Source organism: Thermobia domestica, chromosome 12 (assembly GCF_964235325.1).
Source record: "Thermobia domestica chromosome 12, izTheDome1.hap1.1, whole genome shotgun sequence".
Classification (NCBI taxonomy): Eukaryota; Metazoa; Arthropoda; class Insecta; order Zygentoma; family Lepismatidae; genus Thermobia; species Thermobia domestica.
In genome coordinates, this window is record NC_137465.1 from 177,527,461 (window position 1) to 177,547,184 (window position 19,724).

Sequence of the window (19,724 nt, forward strand, 5' to 3'; positions counted from 1 at the left end):
GCGCTCGAATGAAGGAGAAATCAATAGTGTGGAGACTGAGAGAGGAGTCAGACAAGTATGTACAGTAGTATATCACCTGAATTATTCAATGAGGGGCAGCGGTGGCTGTGGTAGAGCGTTCACCTCTGCTGCTTGGGGTCCCGGGTTCGATCCCAGCCTCCGTTAAGTGGACTTTGGGATGGGCAAACACCGTCGGGGTTCCCGTTTCCTCCCACTTTCTTCATTCCACCATTTCATTCATTACTCATCATCACCGTCTCCTTTAACCTAACCGGCATAATCGTGGGACGTAAAACTCAAAGATTCCATTTCATTTTTTCTTTCAATTATTCAACGTTTACAGTGAGTGCTTAATAAAGGAAGCAGTAATGGAGGTTGGAAATTTCAAAATTGGAGGACAAATCATTAACAGTTAGGTACGCGGAAGAACAACTAAAGGAGATGATGGATAAAATAGTTGGGTGGGAAACAATACGAGATGCAAATCGACATCGAAAAATCGAAACTCATGAGGATATTCCCTGGAAGCACACCCTTACGAATCAGAGTAGAACAAAGCTTGAAAAGATCGATCAGTTCAAATATCTTAGAAGTATTTGGACGAGAGACGCTTACTGCACCAAAGACAACAGGTCAATAATTGTCGTTGCCATAGGGGCATTTAACAAGGAAAGGTCATTCCTAAGTAGAAGGACTAACATTAGACTACGGAAGAACATTGTCAAGTGATAGATATATGGAATATGACATTGTGGTTCGGAGACTTGGACATGACGGGAAATAGAGAAGAAATATTTAGAGAGCTTCGAAATGTGGTGCTCGTGGAAGAAGAAAAAAAAAATAAAATGGACGAAGAGGATTATTTTTGGAAACAGGTAGGAGAGAAGAAGACGCTTTTATCCAGCATCCTTTGTAGGAAGGCCAATTGAATTGGATTACCTTCTCCATAACGCCATACAAAGTAAGATGGAAGGAAAGCGAGGAGTAGAAAGAAGAAGAACACAACTGATCGATGATTTAAAATATATATATATATATATATATATATATATATATATATATATATATATATATATATATATATATATATATATATATATATATACAGCTATATATTGGGAGGAAGCTGAATGTCGAGAAACATGGAAGAAGCATTCCAGACCCTAACCTAAAGAGTAGAAAAACCTCCTATTAAGCTAAGGATTTGCCGACAATAGAATATTTGTTATTATTATTATTATTATTATTATTATTATTATTATTATTATTATTATTATTATTATTATTATTATTATTATTATTATTATAAGAAGAAGAAGAAGAAGAAGAAGAAGACAATGTACACTGTTAAGTAGTAAAATGTAAAATTTGTTTGTTTGATTTCTCTTAAGATAGACACACACACACTCCTTACAATGACATATATCCCTAACCAGTGATGATTTCAGAAGGTGTCCCGACGGGAAATTCCCCTCTGAGCAACGAAATCTCTTGCCACTATTACAGTATCTCCGATCATGCTGAATGCGAATCATCAGTATTATCATAGCATCTATTAATTTTTAACCTTCTCCCACTGCATTGGAATTCTCCCTGGGGAAAATCTTATGAAAATGTGACTACTACTAACAGTGACACACACACACAATATTAACATTGGCGTACGTACTAATTATAGATAAGTTCAAGACAAATGATTTTAAAATACTCATACTTTTTTATTTAAGTTAACAGGTAGATAGATTATATATTCTTCAAATTACGTATCTACATACATACTTACATGCCTCTTTAAAAAAAAAAAAAAAATCTTGAAAATCCCTGTACTCTAACTTACAGTTCGAATTAAATCAAACAAACATTGATTTTCTTCGGTTAATAGAGGTTTAACTTAGAGCCAAAATATTAGAATTTCCTATATGCGAATGTCAGAATATGTCCTTTTAAAGCAAAGTGAACGGTCAAGATTTTTTGAACAAGACTGTATATAATCTAAGTTATCATACTGTGCTTAAAAGTGTATGATTTTTATAACCTATCCTACGAGTATGAGCTACTTTTAACTATGAATTCATGTATTACATTAAATCAAAATTTTCATTGTAGAATGCTTCTTTTTAAATAGCTTATTTTATTGTATAAGAAAGACGCATTGATTTTAAAAGATAGGAAGTTATACATTTTCTCTGTGTGATTAAAAAAAAATCCACTGCTTATTGATTTAAAATATATATATATATATATATATATATATATATATATATATATATATATATATATATATATATATATATATATATATATATATATATATATATATATATATTCAGTCTCCGGCCAGTTCCATATTATTCGTTGCTTTTTTTAACACCACCATCCCCTTCATTTTTCTACAAAAAAAAAGTCAATAGGTATTGTCTATCTACATTAACATATGTTCTATTTCAGCCGTCGAAAAAGGAAAACCAATATAGGTCACGTGAATCATGATTGAATTACATGAATCGTGATTTATACATTTATAAAGTGGTAAAGCCTGTTAGCTTTCAGTATGTAGCATACATTTACTACACCGCTCTTCCCAATCTATTACGAACAAGATGCACGTTGGAAGGTTTCAGGGGAAAGGGGAGAAACCAACGGAAACTTACCCTCTGTAAAGTCTTTGTTAATAGTGTTAGTTCTATCTGTACACTCCTTTTTTCCTTCCCTGAGGCAATGGAGGGAAGGAATACATGAAAAGTTCTTTTTTAAAAAAACATGATTCTGATATGAAATGAGTGATGATGTCATCATTTTACGAGACATTTAATATTTTTTTTCTAGCGTTTATACGAGTGGGTGCAATAGAAGTAATGTGTATCTATCTATATCTATACGCTTTCCTCAGTTACGGTCTCCCCAAATGGGCACTCGTATAGAAAGTTAACTGCTATTGCTCTTTAAAACGTAGTTTCTAAACCTTCAGTACGTTTTTGTCGGTTTATTTCACGGTTATAATTTATTCAGTTTAACTGTATTATTTTCTTTCCTTTAGTAGCGCTCATAATTTTTTACTTACATTCAAATCTTAAACGTGTAGTTTTTATATATACGAAAGGGCTGAATTTACAAATGAATATGTATATGCACATACAGTGTTTTTGGGGTCATTAAGGAAAAGACTAACCAAATGTCAAGTGTGGAGTATTGTATTTTATACTGCAGAGAGGTAAACATTACAGAAAAGTAGGTGAAAATGAAAATAAGTCTTTAAAATGTGAATACGGATCGGGAAAAGCAAAACTGAGCTTTGTTATTGTATATTTGAAATTCAATTTGCTTGCGTTTTGAGAAACTATACCGTTTTCGCGAAGGTTAAGAAAAATTGATATGAGGTTGAATAAAAATCATACGAAATACAAAATAATAATTTCGATTCATATGTGGCTCTGGCATTGTTACACATGTTATAATCATGAGGTATGAACTGGAAAGTACAGTAGAAAGAAACTCAAAGAGAAGAAGAAGATGATTCAGCTTATGGACAATATCTATAGTACGCAAATCTTACGTGAATACGAAGAGGTTGACTGGAGATTGTAATGTGTGCATTTCTTATTCGCAGTAGGCTATTTCCTTCCAGCACCAAGCCTGTGTGAGATATGACCCTACAGTTTAGAACCACATATTCTAGCATCGGAGGAATATTATACTACATGTTGATTCTTTAAAAAAAATTATCTAGTATAATTAACTGAGTTGTTTCTGTTGTATGTAGTGGAGAAATTACATAAAATCAATGGATTGGGAGTTATATGTGACATTCATTAAATTTAGTATTCAAATAACAAATTATTGAAACAGTCTCTTCTATAATCTACAAGAGTAAATGTGACTTACTAACCCCAGCCCTTACTACTATAGCTGAAACGTGAAACTTAGACAAAAACTCTTTTCATACGAAAGCAAGGGGTAAAGAGAGATTTAAGTATTTTTTTTTTTCGATAATAGATTATATCACGAATCTTTGAAGTTAGGGAGATGTAGTTACATATGAACTCCTTAATAAAAATAATTGAACATGTATTGAATGTTTTAAAAAAAAAGTCTGAATCTAAGGAGCAAAGGGGTGCTATTAAATTTACGTTTTTATTTTTATTTATTTTATTTTATTTTTTATTTTATTTATTTATTTATTTATTTTTGTTTTTTATTAGAAACTGTCCAATGTGGGGTTGCAGATGTGGAATTCGAAATACCAACTCTTTATTAAAAAATAAGTGAATACGTGTTTCAACAATTTTTTTGAAAATTGGTCCCTAATGGGGAATGGGACCAATTTCAATAATTTTAAAATTTCTGATCTTTTGTCAGAAAATTCCCAATACACAGAAAAATCCGTTATCCGGCCAGCGGTGTGTTGTACAAATACACGGAATCCTTATGTTCACTACAGAAATCAGTACGCAGCATACGTTATCCACATGCTACGTACGTACTGCCATCTTTCCCGCTTAGATGTTACATCATTCCGTTGGATAATGTCTGATATCTAACTGTTTTCTGTATATTACATATGTATACTATATATGTTACATACACTCATGTCCAAAATTATTGTCGAATGTCTATAAATATGTTGTTGTAGGAATATAATTTGATAACGAATTCGACCGGTATTTCTTATAATGTTAGTATCTGTATAATCGGCAAAGACATGTATGTAGCAAATTTCATGTCAAAAGAGGACTAAATAAGAATAATAAAACGAAAATAAAACTTTCTTGTCCACTTAGCAACATTTTCCTTAACTCATTCTAATTTTCGTATTTATAATTCTTTTCCTATGAAATTTACCACAAATATACATTTCCCGATTATACACATAGTATTAGTATTAAAAGAACCCTGCAAAATCATTATCAAATTATATTCTTACAAGAATACAGTTATAGATATGTGACAATCATTTTGGACATGAGTGTACATCAGCTACAGTATATGTTACATACATACATCTGTACGTGTGATCTGACCACCTATATACAGTTCTTTCGTTCGTATAGAAAATACGTTTATCCGGAACACTTATACGGAAAATACGTATAAAATATAGTTCTCCAGTTATAATTTTGCTGTACGTTGTCCAAAAACTACAGGATTTACAAATGTAACCTACGTTTTTACGTATGCCACATACGTTTTTTTTTTTCTCAGTGTATGTTGATTCGCTTAAGTTAGAGGAGTGAAATTATGTAGATAAACATTTACTTTTTTAAAAAATGATTAGCTCTACGTGATTTGGCGATTTCGAACATTTCGCATTAAAAAGAGAGAAAGGCAGCAATATCGGGGTGTTTCAAAACAACACTGACAACGTTTGGGAGGTGATTACTGACACCAAGATAAGACAAAAAGTATAGACCAACCTGTGTACAGAAATCCGTCATTTCGGAGTTATAGGCTGCCGAAAACATGAAAAAATGTACTTATAGATCTATAACTCCAAAACTATGGAACCTACCGTAGTCAGGTCAAGACTTCACTTAGGAACTAATATATGTGTTATCAAAAAAATCCTTTTCACAATCCAAAGGTACTTAAGCAACAACTTTTATAGAGTGAGTTTGGCTATGGGTATATAATTTGAACTACTCACCAACTAACTCTATAAAAATTGTTTCGCAAGTACCGCAGGATTCTGAAACATGAATATTTGGATAGAGCACATATTAGTTCCTCAGTGAAGTCTTGACCAGACTACGGTAGATTCCATAGGTTTGAAGCTATGGACCTTTGAAGTTCATTTCTTCATGTTTTCGGCAACCTATAACTCCGAAAGAAAGCATTTGTGCACCCAAGTTGGTCTATACTTTTTGTCTTATCTTCGTGTCAGGAATCACCTCCCAAACGTTGTATGTGTTGTTTTGAAACACCCTGTATAATATTCTCATTTCCGATTTTATATACATAAAATGTCCAATATTAGCACGAGTTTCAGTTGGAAATGTGAAACTTAATGCATAAACTCCTAATTAAATATGACGAAAAACGTATTTTCCGTTTTCAAAAATTCCTGTCCTAGAGAAGAACATTGCCATTTTCTATAATGCTTTTTTTTATTATTCTTTCTTCAGAAAATGTTCAATGTAAGAAGTTGCTTAATTATCAGGTGTAACTTTGATATATAAACTTTACTCATTCATTTTTCATTAAAAATTAGCAAAAGCGTATTGTAGTGTTTTCGATAATTTCGCGCGTAAAGGAGGAAAGAGAGCAATTTGTACAATATTCAATTTTCCAGTTTTATATTCATTAAAACCAGGGGTAGAAGTGAGGGGGAACGAGAAGTGGTCATCCCCCATTTCAAGAAATATTTATAGCGTCCCTCCACGTCCTAAAAATTACAATGGGTAAAGATAGACACGGGGAAATGCGTGACGTCATGCGTTTTCTTACCTTACCACTTTTATTACTGACTTATTCTTTTCGTGCACTTGTGCTAGTCTCAAATAAAGATAATTCGATATATAGTATATTTTAAAAGATTTCAGTTTTTGTATAATATAAGCGTTAACAATTATTATTTCAGAGGGTGATTGTGAATTTTACGAGGTTTAAATGTAGGCGTTTATTACAATTTACAATACTTAAAAATCTTATTTGGAATAAGTATTTTTAATTATAAGGAAAACTATAGATTTGACCTTTTTTACGCGTGTTACATGCATGACACATAAATGTAGTCATTCCATTATGAATAAATTGTGATTTGTGTTCTTAACACGTTCATTAAATACTTCTCACGTAGTTTCTGTATTTAAATTCTTATGCGTAAACACATACTTGCTTAATTTTTGTCAATTTGTTTTTACCTGAGTTCAATGTTCTCCCTGTGTACTTCAAGTAGAATCAATAATTACCTACTTATTTGGACAAAATCTGATTTCAACGAATGTGACAGGTCAAGAACAAAATACAAGAATAGCGTTGCACGAATGTAGGCCTATATTTAAATAAGTATAAAATTAATAAAATTATATTTTACATATTCTATTTAACAATATTCAATTTAGAGGAAGTGTATTTATTTTGTACTGTTTATTAGAAATTTATTTATTTTGCACTATTTGTTACAAAATAAATACAAATATTATTTAAAAAGTAGTTAACAAGGAACCTAGACAACATGATAAGTCATCAATTACCGTTGAGTTCATTTTTCTAGTCGCTGCCTTAAACTAGATTTTTGGGTAATTCAAAGTTTGATAACATTATAATTTCTATGGATGGCAACACTGAAAATTCTTCCGATTCGTATTTTCGGATGTAGAATAACATTATCTATTATTGTGGTAAGTTACATTTGATAATCTATTTTCATTTACCAAAAATGGGCAAAAGAAAAATTGTTAGCTTTTGAAAAATATTTAGTAGTCTTCCCCCTATACACTGTGTACAATGTACAGGTAAACCAAACTCCTTAAAAACAAAATAATGATTAATGTTACTAGCTTACTTTATTTTAAAAATAAAATTAGAAATTAGAATAAAACCATAGACGTGCATAAATAAAAATTACTGAGATAAAATTATTAATGTAATCCCAGATAGTGTGAGTTCGGAACTCACATGAATGGAGAAATTTGATAGTAATTAAAATTGTGTTTCCTTCATTTTATTTAATTGCTTTAAAAAGATGTTGCGTTTATATGTATACATTTTATTTTTATTTTATTACAATTTATTTATTTATTTATTTATTTATTTATTTATTTATTTATTTATTTATTTATTTTTACCGCATTTCTAGCCCTGACATCTTGGACCAAGACAGACGAAACCTGGAACCACATTTACGGACCCGCTGATCTGCTAGAACCAGAGAAACATGAACAGACAACCAAGTAGTGTTGCCAGCAGCGAATAATAGATATTCTAGATTAAGCTAAAAAAAAAGAAGAAAAAAAGCGTCCATTCTTTATCAGAAAGTCGCTAAAACTTAACAAAAATTTTAGCTTCCGGCGTACGCATACGGAAGTCTAGTTTCACTCTACTTGTATATATGTGTGTGTATGGGGAACTTTATTTCTCGAAAACTACAGGTCGGATCTAAACGTAACTTGGTGGGCAAGTAGCCCATTGTCTAAGGAATAAAAATATGTTATACTTGATGCTCAACCAGAAATAAGCTCTACTTCGACCCAGCAGCTTGTATGTGATACTTTATTTCTCTTTAACTACTGGCCGGATCTACACGAAATTTAGTGGAAAATTAGTCCATTGTCTAAGGGATAAAGGTCGCATATTTGGTGACCTGGCTGTCAAGGGCAGCTTCTACTTAGCTCGGCTCGGCCACAGCTTTTCACGCCGAAAGCTGAAAAGATTTGAAACTGATCAACCAATCATACTGCACCAAGAATAACTTTTCCATCAACGACTATGAGCAATAACTACAATCCTAAGATTCAAAGTGTGAAATTGTTGATGCATATCAATAGGTTACAATAATTACCTATCAGGCCTCAAACTCAAAATTTTAAGTTAGAGTTAGGGATCAAACAATCAGATTTCAACAAAAATAACTTTCCACCAATAAACTTACACTATGCCCAGCATCTATTCATCCATATGATATTATCAAAATCCCCCCAATTTAAATTTTGGAATTGTTTTATCCATGCAAGGGATCAACGTAAATCATTCAAATTTACAAAAATATATACCCAAGTCGTAGAGAATGTATACCCTCTTTGACAATTCCTACATTGAAGGAAGGGAAACATTAAAATTTCCAAAATTTAAGAAGAGTATTCTAAAGGTATTCATGTCCAATGAACCAGACACTATATTCATTTATATAATTATATATTATAATAAAACCATTTCTTATAGGCAAATTAAATCAAACCTCAGAAATTTGAATTTTTAGCAATATTTTATTCATAGAAGGAAACAACATGGATCATTAAAATTTACAGAATGATGTATCTTAGTCCCCAGAGACCATTTAGCTTTCTTTTTGACAGTTTCTAAAATTTAATGGTGGTCCAATGTACACCACCGAAAATTCAAAGGGATGTACCATGGTACTTATATCGTATTCAAGAGAAGAAACCAATGTACTCATCCATATGATCGTATCTTGCAATAATGACACACGGTGGCGTATTTAGGATTTTGTTTCGGGGAGCTATGCACAACACGGGGATGCACGGGGGCAATTGCCCAACTGAGTTTGAAAATTAAATATATTTTAATTTATGCATAAATTGAAGTTTTAATGGCAAGAATTGCAGACTGGTGAATCTTATGTGATATTAGAACGGTTCGTTTATCAAATTAATTGTTGAGCCCATTAAAATATATCAATGTATCCTTTATGTACTTATCTTTAATAAATACAATGGAGAAGTGTACATATACCTTTTACACAACTTCCTAATATGTCTGCTTAACTCACTCAATAAGACTATTTATTTTTGATTGTCCTGACAACGACATTCTAAAATCCTATTATTTAAAAACATTTGAATATCCTTTTATATTGACATTATATCTAACTTATTTCTTTTTCTTTCTCTTTTTTTGATCAGGGTTGATATGTTTAAAACAAAATGTTTAAAACAAGTGTTTAAAACATGTTTAAAACAAAATGTTTAAAACAAGTGTTTAAAACATGTTTAAAACGAAGATGTTGTTTTATTCAGTTTGTTTTAAACGTTTTAAACAAATTGTTTTAAATGTGTTTTTTTTCGATGCTGGTTGGACATGTTTAAAACAACTAAAATATCAGATTGAAGAAGCTAATATAATTTTCTAACAAACAACCCATCCTCCGCAGAATTTGTACATGGAGTAAATTACAAGCAGAGTTATATTCTTATTATAACAGCAATTACTGAACGAAATTCTGCACATCAGTGTGCGTCAGTGGCGTAACACACTTTTGCGCCCCCCCCCCTCCTTCGCAAAGTATAGAGAAGGGGCCCTAGTTGTAAAGCCGATAGAAGTAAGATTGAAGTTCCACTTCTTTAAATCTTTATTCATCGCAAGACTTCGGGGCCCCCTATACGTCGGGGCCTCCGCACTGCGGGGGTTGCGGGGGCAGCTGCTACGCCACTGGTGAGCGTATAACTAAACCAACAGAAATTCAAGTGAAGTATTTGAACATTTCTTAATTTCCAAGAATAATTGAGGTTAAACACACTATACACTATTCTAAGATCCAAATTCACAAATTTAAAACTTGAGTATTTTTTGATCACTATCATTTCCATAATAATGAACAGTTCTCACATCATAAGCTAGAAGAAATACTCTCACAAATACAATACAACTCATAGAAAAGAGCAGTGACTAGCCTACAAGGAGCAAATGACATTTTAACTAAACAGTTTTCAAGATACATCTCTATCTGCAACATGGGTAGCTAATAATGATTAGTGTCTACGGAATAGCAACACAATTAACTCTAGACACCCACCAGGGATTTTAACAAAATGGTAGACTCTCACGTTCGGGGCTCTGGTGAGACCACAAGTTCCAAAGAGGTAACATTCATGAAATTCCCGCCGTATTCGTAGAAAAAGAACAGACATAAAAGAATCATTAAAAATATGAAAATATTGACTTTGCGGGGCCCTGGCAATCCTTGCAGTCACCCTACACTGACAAAATGATGCTAATGTGTTGGCCACATACTTGTGACAATAATATAAGAAATGGTAGCCATTGCTGCCATTGCGTAATTAATTCGTTTTATGTAGGAAATATTTTTAAAAAATATGCGCAGATAAACATTCATTGAATTAGACATTCTCTCCCCTCCCCTATAGTACCACGTCCATATGCAAATCATTTTTGCTGCACACATCATGTATACGAACAAGAATTATGCTTCTAGACCACTTAAGTGAAATATATCTTGTGTTATATGGGACCGTCCCGAAAATAAATGTAAATTAACCAAATTTGACCCCCTCTTCCTCTATAAACAACAAGTACACATACAGGTTACCATCATGTAGGGGACTACTTCATTGCTTCACATACCAATTTTTATGAATGTACCACATAGGGGGGAGGAATACCCGCCTAAACCTGATGGAAAAAAGTTGATGAAAAATTAAAAAAAAAACTTCAAACTCTCTCTCTCGGCCGTACATACGTACCCCCTATATACATAAAATGCAACTGAAAGCTTTATCCCTCAAAAATACTTTGGTACCAAATCATCTTTCTAGCTTAATTAAGACTGAGCTATTGATGTTTGTTGTAAAAATAAATGTGATTTACGTCAAAAAACTGAAACTCAAAAAATTGGCTAACTATGCCCCCTCCCTGCTCCCCTATATAAGCAAGAAGTACAAATACACGATATTACCATGTAGTGGCCTACTTCATTGCTTCACGTAACAATTTTTATGAATCTATCCCCCAAGAGGGAGAATATCCCCCCCAAAAAAACGTTGAAAAAAACAAAAAACACGATATTTACCCTCCTCCCACATACATAAAATGCACACCAGTAAAGCTGCATCTTTCAGGAATAAATTGGTACCAAAACCATCTTCCAGCCTTAATTTGAGGTAAAAGACTGAGCCATTGAGGTTTAAAGCCCTGACACAGCAGTTGTGTCAATGGGCGTTTTAAGATTAAGAATGCAGACGACCAGTAGAACGTAACACAAAGAAACTAAACTACATCAGTGATGCCAATTCCTTCAGAGCCGTTTTCCCTTCACAAGCTTCAGAATTTCCCTTTCCCGGACAAAATTTCCCTTCATCCAAACCGTTTAAGTACTGTATTTAGTAAACGTATTTTTAATCGTTTTCGCTTCCACCCGCTCACCCCAATCTTGTAACCACATTCAAGCAGATACCTGACAGCCTTCCTTTGAGCTTACGCAGAATTTGAACTTGATTTGTTATTTAGATATCTAAGGCGTCGCGATAGAGGACGGGAAAGGATATGGAAAGGTGTAGGCCAATGTTAAAGGTGCAATCTCTGCACTTGCCTGGTGTGACTGAGGTAAAACCCTATAAATGCCTCGTTCAGGACGCATAACCTAAATAAATCATAAAGAATATAAAATAAATATTATGTAAATTTAATTTTTATCCTAGATATCATGATAGATTTTAATATTAATGTAACCTAAGGTACAAAGAAAATATTAAGTATACATTTGGTATGTACTTACTTAAGAACAGCACTCCCATATTTACTGAAACGAATACGAACAGTTACAAAGAAAACTTTAGCTGCTGCTGTCTTTGGCTGTACACGAGGAATGTTCGTAAGCACAATACAAATTTTAGAGATGCGGAATTCTTAAAAATTTATAATTCTGTACGGACAGTCACCAGAAAATTTGTAAACTTACACAAACACACATACACTAATGACCCATATATACATATTTACATTCACGACACGCAGATTTTCTTCTCTTACATCGATTAATCATCTTTACAATCAATTTTCTGGTTGGGAAAAACATCTGATTGGGAAAACCAAACTGTTATAATGGTTGGAGTGATAATTTAATTGAGAAATATTTCATCTCATTGCATTGCATTTAATTCAACAATGGGAAGATTAATTTTGATAAAAGATTTTAAATAAGCATTGTTGTAATGTTTCGAATTTAACTGAATATGTTGATCGATGTGTAATGTTGATAAATATGAACGAATGCAAAGCAAGATAACTTGTGAGAATTTATGTGAAATATGTAAAACGGATTATGTTTGGAACAAATAGGATGTTGAATTTATACTGAATTTTAATGAGATTAATCAGATACGTAAATACATTCAATCTATAAATGATTGAAGAGAGGTCCAAATTTCCCTGCAATATTGAGAGATTACAAGCAATTTCCCTTTTTCCCTTTTCTACAAAATTTACTCAGAATTTCCCTGCGCCAAGGGAAATTTCTCTTCAATTGGCATCACTGAACTACATATTCCGTGAACGGAGATCGGGAAAATCCCGATTTCTTTCTCCAGAATTGAACATTTGGGCGGATCGAGATTAGGGAAGTTCCCGAAATTTAATCTAGCGGTTGAATATAGATGGCAAGCAATACCTAAGAGTGTAAAAATGTAATATATATGCCTATTTAGATTATTGTTTTAAACAAAATAAACATTTTAAACATGTTTTTTTGTTTAAAACAAAGTACTTTGTTTTAAACGTTAAAAACGTTTTAAACAAAAAATGTTTTAAACATAAAAAACGTTCTTTTTGTTTTTTTAAAAAAACATGTTTTTTTTTCAATCCTGTTTCTGATAGTAGAATCAGCCTAGTACATATTTAAAATACCTTACGGCCCAAAATTACAAGTTAATAATCGTTACAAGTAAACAATATACAACATACTGTTGGAATATGATACATACAAAAATTTAGCAGTAAATCTAACCTTTTATTCCATTCATAGAAGAAAAAGGAAGCATTCTCTTGGCCTACCTAATTTCCCGACCTATATATTCCCTCCTCTTGACTTTCTTTAATTCAAACATTTACCTTTCTTTATAACTAAATGATATAAATATTCCTTGGCAATAGTAACTAAAGTCCCTTTATATTGAGATGCGTGGAAGTTGGTGTGAAACACTAGTTTCGCTTATCAGGTCCGCTTAGTTTTGGTGTTACTGACGACGGCCGACTTGAATCACAACTAACAACGGTCGAAAGTATAATAGAGAAACGAAAGAAAGCAACAACAAAGAACAAGAAACAAAAGAGTAGAATGGATGAAAGAAAAAAAGAACGCAGTTATTACATGGAATCAAATTTGAAAATACAGTAATATTTCTGAACAAGAGCATAAGAAAATGGAAAGTCAATGAAATTCTTAGAAATGCTAAAAAGATTATTCCTGCTAACCTGCTACAAAAATTATTTCGAGGGAACTTGAGCCCGATAACCCCCCTAAATATGCCACTGATGACACATCTTAGTGGACTTTCGGGCACTACATTCAAGAATCTCGCCTCATGCAAATTCAAATATACCGCCAAAATTCAAAATTTCCCCTGAAATATAGTGTTACTTACATAGAGTTCGTGAGATTTTTTAATCATAGAAGGTACAAGGTGAGGCACCCAAATTAAGAAAGATATATTCGATTACTAGAGAATATTTATCAATTTTTATTTTTTGACAATTCCGAAGATAAAGGAATAGGTCAACACTCCCTTCCAAAATTTAACAGAAGTCCATCAATGTACCCATCTCCTATGAAAGAGAACATACCTCTGTATTCAACCATATGTTGTAGTAAAACTTAGCTAAGAAGGTAAGTTAGGTCAATAACCGATGACATGGTAAAAACATGGTAATACGAATATTTTGATAATTTTTTTTACCCATAAAAGGAGATAGGTTGGACCACCCAAATTTAAAAAGTTATATATTTGAGTCCTAAATAATGTTGACGAAATTTTGACAATTTCCAAATTCGAGAGGTCGTCCTCCCAAATTTTGAGAAGGGAGCATCAATGTATCCATATGTCGTGAAGGAGAATGGACCTCTGTATTCAACCTTATAATCATATAGCGTGTTAAATTTTCATCAAATCAAAGAAGATAAATAAAACTAACCGAACACTTGGCAATATTAATATTAGGCAATTTTTTACCTACAGAAGGTGATAAGTAGAACCACCTAAATTTACAGAGTTATAGGTATATTTGAGTTCTAAAGAATATTTACCAATTTTAATTTTTAACAATTCCCAAATTTAAGCGGTGGACCAATGTATCCCTCCCAAATTTTGAAAAGAATGCGTCAATGTACTCATGTCTCATGAAACCGAATTTCGAATAATTTTCAGGTACGTGAAGTTGGCACCGCCCATTTTGTTTTTCGTATAAATTGTTTAAAAATCGTGAACAAACGAAACTTTTTTTGTAAACAATCGTGAACAAATGATGAACAAACGATATGCATGATTGATTTTCGATTTCTGAAAATGGGTTCTGCTGCGTGAAGTTGGCACCGCCCATTTTGTTTTTCGTATAAATTGTTTATAAATCGTGAACAAACGAAACTTTTTTGTTAACAATCGTGAACAAATGATGAACAAACGATATACATGATTGATTTTCGATTTCTGAAAATGGGTTCTGCTGCGTGAAGTTGGCACCGCCCATTTTGTTTTTCGTATAAATTGTTTATAAATCGTGAACAAACGAAAATTTTATGTGAATAATCGTGAATAAACGATGAACAAACGATCTGCATGGTTGATTTTCGATTTCTGAAAATGGGTTCTGCTGGGTGAAGTTGGCACCGCCCTTTTTTTTTTTTTTTGTATAAATTGTTTATAAATCGTGAACAAACGAAAATTTTATGTGAACATTCGTGAACAAACGATGAACAAACCATCTACATGGTTTATTTTCAATTTCCGAAAATGGGTTCTACCAGGTTCACGCACATAAGTAAGTTCGCTCCGCTGGTTTAGTGATTAGAGAGAGCGGCTTTTTTGTACAGTCATGTCCAAAATAATTGTCGCATATCTATAACTGTCTTGTAAGAATATGATTTGATAATGATTCTGCAGGGTACTTTTAATACTGATACTATGTGTATAATCGGGAAATACACATTTGTGGTAAATTTCATAGGAAAAGAATTATAAATACGAAAATTAGAATGAGTAAAACAAAATGTTGCTAAATGGACAAGAAAGTTTTATTTTCGTTTTATTGTTCTTTTGGTATGAAATTTGGCACGTACTTGTCTTTGCCGATTAACATTATACAAAATACCGGGCGAAATCGTTATCAAATTATATTCCTACAACAACACATTTATACACATGCGACAATAATTTTGGACATGAGTGTACTTTGTCTGTGATTAGATTCCCCGTTGGAAACCATTGAAATTTGATAGCATTACTGTGCTACGGATTTCATCGTAAGTGTAGGTCCATATTTCATATGCGATAGTTTCGGTACTGAAAACGGGTGGTAAACTTCAGAAAACAAAGAAACTACAATGCGAGTTTCGGGATAAATGGACTCAAAAGAAAGAAATACATTTAATTAGAATCTATACACAGAGTATAATTTAAAGCAGTATTTACTAGTGGGTTCTTCTCATTTATGAATTTTAGGGTGGCATAAATCAAATTATCCCCTGCTTCTTGCTTGCTACTCATATCTGTTAGAGAGCTCCTCCGTGGCTAAGCGGTTAGCGTACGCGCCTTTGGCGTAAGAGACCCGGGTTCGATTCCCGGCGGGAGCTCATGTGGTTCGGATTCCACGTTAATCAGTAGGTCCACGTCTCATATAGCCTCGCTGCTGAAAGGGACGCTAAACTAAAATCAACTCAACTCATATCTGTTAGACAAATATTTCTTGTAACTACCTTTAACAAGGGAAAAAGCTTCTGGGAGTTTCAATACTGCTATAAAACTAAAACTTCCTAACAACAGAGCCCGCGAGAATGTAAGGTGGGTCAGATGAATATATTGGTTGAAGCATCGATAGCACTTCGATTCCAATCACCATAGGTATTTGTGGTTTTCTGGAACAGACGTCTTTAATTAAAGTCGCTCTCCACTAGGATAATGTTGTGTAAATGACAAAATTACTACACCCAGCCGGGAATTGCAACTTGGCATTCGGAATACATGGGACCACATTTCCCCATAAACACATAAATCATTCAATGAGACCATATTCTGATATTAGAAAACTATAAATTTAAATTATTAGTTTATTTTACAAGTAGAACGTTTTGTGCATCACTGTTAGGAGTATGTGTGGCACTTTTAGAAGAAGATGAACTACAACGGAGACAATCTGGAGACAAACTTGTACTTAACACTTTTCTTTATACCAGTATATAATACAGTTCATAAATAAATATTAAATATATTCTAGCTGAACAAAAATTATCAACTATAATTGGCAATGAATGACTTTTTTAAAGCACCATAAGAATTTATTTTTCTTGGTTTGCATGAAGAGTACTCATGAGAATCAAACCTCAAGCATCCCAGTTTAACTCGATCTGACCTATCAATTGATATATATAGCCTATATGTCATCTTTCAACTATATAACAAGCTAAACACAAATTAAGTTTAAGAGTTGATTATGGTTTTAGGCTGTATCTCATTAACCATACTATATATGTACTGACATCTTGCTACTGTCATTATAAAAAAATTAATTAGTGTATACTTCAGTATAAGTTTCATCGTAATAGATGGTGGTGTTACCGTAAAACATCACTTTTTTAGGTTTGCAAAAAAATTAGCTTTGCGCGATTTTCTAAAAAAAAAAAAACTACACATAACAATTTGCACTCACTCATATTATTCTGTTTAAGCTCAACGAGATGTATCGATTGGTAATTATACAAGGCCGGATTTAGGAGGTTCACCCCTCCCCTTGATTGTCAATACACTGTAAAAAGAAGCTAGGAGTGAAAAGGGCAACAGTTTTACAAGAATTCTGTACGATATAAGCATCTATCACATTTCAAGTGTCCATGATTAAAAGAAATTTCTGACCTAAAGGAGCAAGCTAATTATATACTGAAAAATTATACCCATACAAGGCAGCCGTGGGTCAGTTGGTAAAGCGTTGGTTTTTCATTCGGAAAGTCTTAAGTTCGATTCCTGAGACAACATACTAAACATTTCCATTGCAATTCCTCCCTCACATCACAGATGTCTAAAGACATTTACAAATATACAAATTCAATTCGAAGGTATTGGTGCACCCCGTCAGAAAGTTCTGGATCCGACTCTGTATATATATATATATATATATATATATATATATATATATATATATATATATATATATATATATATATATATATATATAGTATATTAGGGACGTTCAATTCCGGAATCAGGAAAGTAAAATCGTAAAATTTCCGGATTTTTTATGAAATCACGAAAGTAAAATTTCCGAATCCGGAATATTGGACATTTTTTCCATTAAGCGCTAATAATATTAATAATATAGATTTCATAAAATTATTATTAATTACAAAGGACGTTCAATAATTTTTGAATACATGGATATAATAATTTTATTAGTTACAATAAGATGATGAGATTTTGAATGAACATACTTTCATCCTTTGACTTCAATATGGTACTAATTGTTGTATCCTACTGTTCACATAATGGACACAAACCACAATGGACATTGAAATAGTTATCAGGACCTAGGAACGGTTGGTGTGGTGATGAATTAACCACATCAATTCACAGGAAGTTATGAGGATCACACATGGGATTGCGGCAGTATCCAATGTTGTTTGCAGCGGTTTTAAAAAAGCTAGACTTTCCAGCTCAGGCCAGAAAATTATGGTCTCCTTTTTCTGGTATGAGTGCCGTGTCATTTTCATCGACTTATTGGAATATGACTCTACAATCAATAAGAAGCGTTATTGTTTGTCATTGAATAATGTACGACGTGCTCTCCAACTCAAGAGACCGAAGCTGCGAGGTAAGGTCATCCAACTCCATCATGACAATCCCAAGCATCACTCAATCATGATGACACGAAAAAAAAATCATCAAAATAGGATGGGAAGTCTTCTCTCAGTCACCTTATAGTCCGGACTTGGCTCCTTCGAGTTTCTTCCTACTTGATCGTCTGAAGGCCTAGGTGCGAGGAAAAGCATTCGACAGTCACAAGGTTCTTATTTCTTTTGTGAAACAATGGTGTAAAATTCGGTCATCTGAATTTTACCAAAGTGCATTCAAGGCATGGAAAGAACGTTGGACGAGATGCGTCACAGCAAATGGAAGCTACAATGAGTAACATAGTTTTGTAGCAAAAGATCAAAGTATCTTCACCTAAAATTTCAACATCATATTGTAACCATCATCATAACAATATTATATCATAACAATATTGTTATCCTTATTTTTGGGGTCGCTGAGATGAATAGCGACAGTTGTAATCCATTTCAACTTCAAGGTCATATTCCACTCCCCAGGGAGGGGGCGAGATTTTAAAAGTAATCGTAAACGATATATATATATATATATATATATATATATATATATATATATATATATATATATATATATATATATATTAGTGTTGAATTCATAGTCTTCGAGATCGCTGAGTTTAATGATATCAGTTGTCATGATGTTCAAGTTCATCCTCACCTCGTGGGGTGGAAGTGGGAGAGGATGACTTTTTGAAAATAATCAGATAAGCTAGCTAATTAGTAACTACTGTAATTAGAGCGAATTAAACACATTAACATACTTTTTTTCTCGCGCTTGCGCGAAACTCTGCGGGTTGCTAGTTTTAAATATTATTTTATTGTGAATCTTAGAAAAATTCCAAAATTTTGCCGCCCCCTAAATTCTGCCGCCCTGTGCTCGAGCAAAGAATAACACTTAACCTAAATACGGGCCTGGCCCTTGTATATTATATCGAACTGGATAAACGGCCATTGCTTTGAGCTATAGTTTAAAAACTTAGATGAGAAAATAATCCTTTATAAATTGAGTATTGAAATAGAATTCATTGAATTACAAACCATGAACACTTGTATATTTTGTCATTAGTTCCTGTTTGTATATACAATTGTATTATATGTTCTTTACTTCATTTCAAAACGTATATCAATTCTATAAATATTAAATGAGCAGGTCGTGGTGTGGAATATCAACTTCTATACTTTTTTTTTTTTTCATTATTGTCAGACAAACCCTTAATTTGTAGCTGGA

At 32.8% G+C, this 19,724-nt stretch overlaps 1 protein-coding gene across 1 annotated transcript in view; it reads right to left on the minus strand.

Moving 5' to 3' along the window:
• The window catches only part of LOC145666860 (uncharacterized), a 185,336-nt gene that overhangs the window by 43,881 nt on the left and 121,731 nt on the right, over nucleotides 1-19,724 (minus strand). The gene's annotated exons all lie outside the window — the stretch shown is intronic.